Raw genomic sequence first — 7,653 nt, forward strand, 5'->3', positions numbered from 1 at the left:
ATGCTAGTTTGACCCATTTGTGGCTTCATACCATGACTAGCGATCTACCCGACAGTATACAACGTGGTGAGGAAGAGATATGGTTTCATTTTCCACCGGCGTATACTTGTTTTGGGCGGAATGAGTTCTGCTTAATCACTGGTCTACGATTCGGACACGATGATGTAGGCCGATACACTCGTCATATCACCCGCCCATCATGGTTATCCAGGGTTTTTCCTGATGAGTCAATAGAGAAGCCGAACTTACACGTCGACGACATGAAGAAATTGTTTAATAAGAAAGATGGTTTTACTCGGATGAATGACGTCGATGTTGTCCGAGTATGCCTTCTACTACTTTTGTATGCCGGCTTTCTAGGCAGAGAGGCCAGACAACCTATTCCTCAGGAGCTAATATTATTGGTAGAGGACCTAAATGCATGTAATCTGTTTCCGTGGGGTTCGTATATATGGAAAGCTACCTGGACTAAGTTGTCGTCTGCCTTTGATGACCGCAAAAGTTTGCGGGGCGATGGGTCGAAATACACTTTTTCAGGCTTTGTTTGGGCCTTTAAGGTAAGAATTTCTATATAATGTTTTCAAAATTATAATTAATTATTTAACAATTACTAATGTTTGTTATTATATTGTTTGTAGATTTGGATATTCGAGGCTTTCCCCAGCATGCAGACATATGCATTAAAATCCTCAGATGATATTCCTAGGGCTATTTCCTGGAAGAGGAAACGTATGTTGGATTGGGAAGACTTAATACCATATGCGACAATAAATATGTAAGTTAACAAATACTATCATATATAAACAAGTTATTAATAGTAGACGTTTAACTTTGTTTTAGTTTTTATATTTTTAGGAGGCCAACACTCCATTAATGAGACTGACACCCACGGAGGCTGAGCTGGCCACTGATTGGTGGCAAGCTAGTCAGCGTTTTTTTGATGGCACGAATGATGAGCAGCCTCCACTTCCTCCACTTCGAGAGCCATCACCTCACCCAGAGCCATCACCTGATTGACCCGACTATACACCTCTACAACGAGAGCCATCACCTATCCCGTCACATCATCGAGTCTCTTCTCCACCATCACCTCATGATAGGCGACCGACAAAGATGCCACGACTTCTATCTCCCTGTTCTCCACCTCCACGGGATGAGTCAAGGGAGTTACGTGATGAGGTCAATGCCTTGCGTGAGGAGATCGGTACTCTACGCGATAACGATGGTGCATGGCGTGTGGAGGTGTCTACTTTACGTGGTGAGGTTGCCGCTCTACGTGAGATGGTAGTATCGTTGCAGAATGAGGTTCATACTCTACGCAACGAGGTAAGTTTAAGATTTTCCATATTTAACTTGATGATAAATTTACTCGTAATTTCACTTAAATTAACCATTTCACTTAGATTGCTTAGTAAATTTATTCGGTTGCTGCCAAAACTGCTAAACTTTTTACTTTAACACTGTGAAGTTAGTATTTGTCTTTGTTTTGTCTTTTGGTTGAAAGTTTGAAATATATTTATCTTTGTTTTCACTGTTTAAATATCATGTCTGTTTATTTACTGATATTTGTATTTTTATTTAGCGGACCGATAAGGTGGATGTTTTACGTCGGGTTTTTCTTGCACGACAGAGTTCACGCATCAGACGGCGTGCACGTGCTATTAAGTCTCTGTATACCCCAATAGTGCGAAGACACCGCAAGAAGAAGCCCGACTCGCCTATCATCCCTCAAGAGTCCACTCCTATCGTTGAAGAGGCCCCTATCATTCCTCGAGAGTCCCCTCCCACCGTTCAAGAGGCCACTGTCATCGTTGAAGAGGTCCCTCCCACCATTCAAGAGCCCGATTCACATGGCGTCATATGTAGGATTCTTGAGAAACCCTCTGACGTGCCGGATATGATGGATTCAAGTTGGCTCTCGTATGAGTTACCGGCCAGTACCATACCGGTATCTGAAGAGGAGAGGAAACAACTACCGGACACAATTTTGGATAACACCCTTTAGGCTAAGACCGCAGTTGATTTTTATCTACTTGAGCGAAGCCAGGGGTATTTCACTGACATATGCAAGCTCAATGATGATATCTATTTGTTGCTTGATCGGTCTTGGTGGGGCGTATTATTAGGGGTCGAAGACAATGGCTATTTCGATGGAGGGGTAAGTCTTATATTTTTCTTATATTTTCATTTGATTAATTTGTTTAAAAATTAATGTAATTCACTAATATATGTATTTTTTTTGTAAAACAGCATATCGATGCGTGGGTGTCACGTCTACTAATAATTAGGAAACTTAAGGAAAATAAAAGAAATACACGGTATACAATAATGCCGACGGCTTTTAACGCAGTTCACTTGAAGAATCAACGAGATGAATCATTTGCGTTGGGCAATGGACAAGCTAAACTTTATCCTGCATGGTGGGAGGTCGATAAGGTTAGTGTTTATTTTAGATTGAGTTTAAAGGTATTCATAAATAAGTGCGCAAATGAATGAATTATTACTTATGATTGCAGGTGTTTATCCCTGTTTGGAACGTAACCATTGGCTTCTCGTCGAGCTTCAGATCTCATCCCTTAAGGCAATAGTATATGACAGCATGATAAATTACATATCATTGGCTGATTTAAGAGATATTATTAAGGGATGGAGCTCTTATTTGGCTAAATACTTGGATGCGATAAATTATTGGACTCGTTCTGGAAACAAGAAGCCAAAGAAGCTCAATATTACAGTTAGCAGAGACGAGACCGCACCACAACAAACGAAAGGACCCAGAGGGGATTGTGGTCCTCTCGTATGCTTGGCGTTGGACCGTTTGATCACAGGAAGTATAAAGTATCTACCTCTCACCGATATAGATAGAGCTGCAGTAGGATTGTGGTTTTGACATTATATGGCTAGATCGATATATACGAGACGCTGCCTACCTGCATCCGCGTTATAAAAATGACCATAAACAATTGGTATGTTTATAGGCTTGTGGTTTGAAAATGTTTGGTTAAGTACCTAGAATTCAATAATTTGCTGTTTGTAGGTTTTAGATGTGTAGAAAGTGTTGTTTGAGCAAATGTTTGGTTTATGCAGGTTAATCTCAGAAGTGAGCTGCGTGAAAATGATGTATGGCTGCAAAAGTTGATTCAATAGTAGAAGTGTTATTTTCTCTAATAATTATTGCTTATTTTTTGATTGTTTAATTGATTTGTAAAAGGTGATTTGTAAAAGTTGATTTGTTTAATTGATGTTAACATAATTCTTATTTGTGCTTGTTTAATTGATTGAAATGTAATGGTTGATTTTGTTGATTTCAATCTGCATTATGTTGAGGGCAAAAAGTACTATCACAATGCGAAATGAAAATCGCAACGAGAGAATCGCAACGCGAAAATGAAATCGCAACGCGAAATTAAATTCGCGTTGCGATTTTCATTTCGCATTGCGATTCCCTCGTTGCGATTTTCATTTCGCATTGCGAAATTAGCGTTGCGATTTTCATTTCGCATTGCGATTCTCTCGTTGCGATTTTCATTTCGCATTGCGATAGTAATTTCCGCGTTGCGATGGACATAAGATGATTGCCTATTAAGTGATAACAACTGGAACAGATCATAGCAATTTTCAAACTCAAGTTACTAATACATGCCTAACTGAAAATGTTAAAAGTTCACACATAAAATCTACATAATACAACGTTTGCATTTAAAAATCACCTAAGTTAACAGTCCCAAAAAGTGAAGCCAGTTGTGATTGGGATTTTAAAGATGATTGCGATTTTGATTGCCTTTTTCTTGACACCATATGAGCTTTGGATTTTGATGATGATCCATATTTTGGTAGAGGAAAAGATGATTGTGATGGCACTGGTGATCCACATGTCAACCTTGTATGACCACTTTCCTTGCACCGACTACATGTCGATCTCTTCTTCTCTTCACCCTTAGACGGTATACGATCGTGACTTTTTGGTCGGCCAGGTAGCCTTCTGTCCATGGCTGGTGGCAAAACTGTTTGTAAGTCATCTGGTATGTCCCACTCAGAAGGATGTGAAATAGGGTAGACAATCTCGGCATAAGTCTGTCGATATACTTCTGTAGTGTAGCAATCCATAGCGTATGTGCTTGAATCATCTTGGTTTAGATGAAGAGCAACTTTTATAACATGGCCACATGGATAACCAGATATTTGCCATTTCATACAACTACACGTCCTTGCATTTAGATCGACAAGCCCATTTAAGTTATTATCCAGTACTTCAAACAAAGTGTTTGAACATGGTTCAACTCTCCATGACGTTGACTTCACAACACGTTTCGTTATCTTTTTTTCAGTCCATGGTGTAACACGATGTTCCAATGTTCCTGTAAATTTAAATAAATAATACTTAGTAAAATATATGATAAGTTACGAATTCAAAGAAATAATACCTGCATGGTTTCTTTTCTTGTAGTACCACTGTTGAATAGAGGCTCGAAAAAACTCCATTAACATAGTAATGGGTAATTTCCGGGAATGACGACTTAGAGCGTTAATTGATTCTGCACTATTAGACATCATGAAACCATATCTTGCTCCAAGTTGATGTACTCTTGACCATCTTTCAAACCCGACATCTTCTAGTGTTTGAGCACACTGAGGCAAAACACGTCTTAAACAGTTTATATGCTTATTGAAATCCACTTCCCGATAAGCCTTTACAGCCTTCCAGTATGTCCATTTGTGCTTTTTTATACCAGCAGACCTTGATTTTAGATTTCTATACAAATGAACACCACAAAGTCCATGAAAAGCATCTGGGAAACACCTTCTAACAGCGTTGTCAATTGAGTTTTCCCTATCGGATATGATTTTCAGATTGCTAATAGGACCTATGCAATCCCTAAGATGCCCCATAAACCATGTCCATGAATCAGAGGTTTCAGATTTGCCAACCCCGTAAGCTATTGGCAATATCCCATTGTTAGCATCCATGGCTACTGCTAATAAGTTTACTCCAAGGTATCGACCTTTCAAATGTGCTCCGTCAACTATAATAACTGGGCGCATGCAAGTAATAAACGAACGAATCTACAAATAATATACACAAGAAATATAATCATTTAAATTTTAAATGCATGTAACTAACAGAAATGAGTCAACAGAATTATATTGATTTACTAACCGCAGCACCAATGGCGATAAACAACAACTCAAAGCTTCCATCTCTATCTGTTTTGATATGAGTTACCGACCCAGGATTTTTCAGCTTTAAATTGTGACAATAAGTCGGCAGTTGGGCAAACGATGCTTCTGGCGACCCCCTCAACAATTCCAAGGCATAACATTTGGCTCTCCAAGCTTGAGAATATGATATACTAATCTTGAACCGAGCATTCATGTCAGTCATAATTTCATGTCCCCGATATACCCTGCCATTCAAAACATTAACTCAGCCAGAAAACCACCCAACACCTTTTGTTTGCCTGTCTATGGTGAGGAAAAACTTGGGTTCTTGAACATGTATGTTTATCAATAAAAGTCCTAACTTGAAACATTGCGCAATCTTTTATCCTCTTTGCAATCATACGCCACGTACAGTTTTTGTCAATCGTACACCTTGTTTCGAAACGATCTTTGCTTGATTTGTTAACTTTTAGTTGATAGCCATCTTCCACACATTTCGTATACAAAGCTATCTTCAAGTCTTCCTTTGTATCAAAACAATCATCTTTCTTGATACGAATAACTTTTGTGTAACAATCAACTGCTTTCTTTGCCAACTCTTCTTCCGGTAACTGAAGTAATTCTGGCATATTCCAGTTATACTCCCGTGGCATTTTCTTTTCTTCGGGGACTTTTTCTTCTTCTTTTTCTTCTTCAGGATTATATGAATTACAGAATAGATGTTCAACATGTTCATTCACAGTCGTAACTTCCTCCTCATTATCATCAACAACATCTTCCTCGGCAACGGGTGTTTCATCATCAAAATTCGAGTATTGACCAATATCAAAATCATTACACGCAGGGTCTGTTTCTTCTTCTGAAACATCATCAAAATCCGTGTATTGACCAATATCAAAGTCCGGGTATTGACCAAGATCAAAATTCGAATACTGACTAGTACTCACAATTTTTTCTCTTGGCTCATCATCGTCTAATTGGTCAATACAAAAACCGGAATTTGGTGCTGAAAGTTGATTTGGATTTGGATTAGAGAAAGGCTGCGGGTTTTTTGACCCACTTAGTTGATTACTACCCGCTACTGACCCAACAATACTACTTCTAGGTTCAACAACATACAATGTAACATCATCACTTGAAACATTAATGTAAGCAATGAATCGTTCAACATCTTCATTGTCGGTTAACAAATAAACTTTACCATTTCTCTGATAAGATAGCCTAAATCCACTTAGGGGCTCTAAATTCAATTTCTTTGAAATACGTAACATTAGGGTTTCATAAGTTAACTTCTTTAATGACAGTTTTAGTTGAAGATTCATGGGTAAAGGCATTTATTGTAAAACACCATGAACATTCTCCCATGACCCTCCAAAACACAAATCTATCCAAACATGATCAACATTAGATGATTTCATGGTTGTAACTAAACAAACGAGATGCGAAACTAAGACATGTTGCCGGATGGGGAAGGATGTCGTTGGATATTGGAACGAATGTCGCCGGAGAGAGTGATAGATGGAGATGGAATGAGTTGCAATTTAGGGATTTAGGTTATGAGTTGTTGCTGCTGCGTATATATATACACTCAAAATTTGGCTTGCGAAACTAAAACCTGTTGCGAACTTTGAAACTCGCATTGCGATTCTGTATTATCTCGTTGCGAAAGGCAATCATTTGACCATCGCAATGCGAAATGCAAATCGCAACGATAGAATCGCAATGCGAAATGAAAAAGGCAACGAGGATTAACATGCATAAACTTTTAACAATTATTATTGAATTCTAGGTACTTAACCAAACATTTTCAAACCAAAAGGAGTATATATGTTAACAAAACTTGCATTATGTGTATTTTATGTGTGCACTTTTAACATTTTCAGTTAGGCATGTATTAGTAACTTGAGTTTGAACATTGCTATGATCTGTTCAGTTGTCATCACTTATTAGACATTCATTTGACTATCGCAACGCGAAAATGGCTATCGCAACGCGAAAATGGTTATCGCAACGAGGAAATCGCATTGCGATTTTCATTTCGCATTGCGATTTTCGCATTGCGATTTTCATTTCGCATTGCGATTTTCATTTCGCATTGCGATTTTCATTTTGCATTGCGATTTTCATTTCGCATTGCGATTTTCATTTTGCATTGCGATTTTCTCGTTGCGATAGCCATTTCGCGTTGCGATAGTCTGTTTTGCCTTCAACATAAAGCAGATTGAAATCAACAAATCAACTATTACATTTCAACACAAATTATGTACACATCAATTAAACAAATCAAGATTTACAAATCATCTTTTACAAATCAATTAAACAATCAAAAAATAATAATAATTCTTATTTCTTCATCAATTATTGAATCAATGAATCAACAACTTTGTGACCCCGTACATCCATTTCACGCAGCTCACTTAAAGATTAACCTGCAGAAACCAAACATTTGCTCAAACAAGACTTCCTACACATCTAAAACCTACAAACAGCAAA

This window comes from Hibiscus syriacus, unplaced genomic scaffold, assembly GCF_006381635.1.
Source record: "Hibiscus syriacus cultivar Baekdansim isolate YM2019G1 unplaced genomic scaffold, ASM638163v2 tig00110879_pilon, whole genome shotgun sequence".
NCBI lineage: Eukaryota > Viridiplantae > Streptophyta > Magnoliopsida > Malvales > Malvaceae > Hibiscus > Hibiscus syriacus.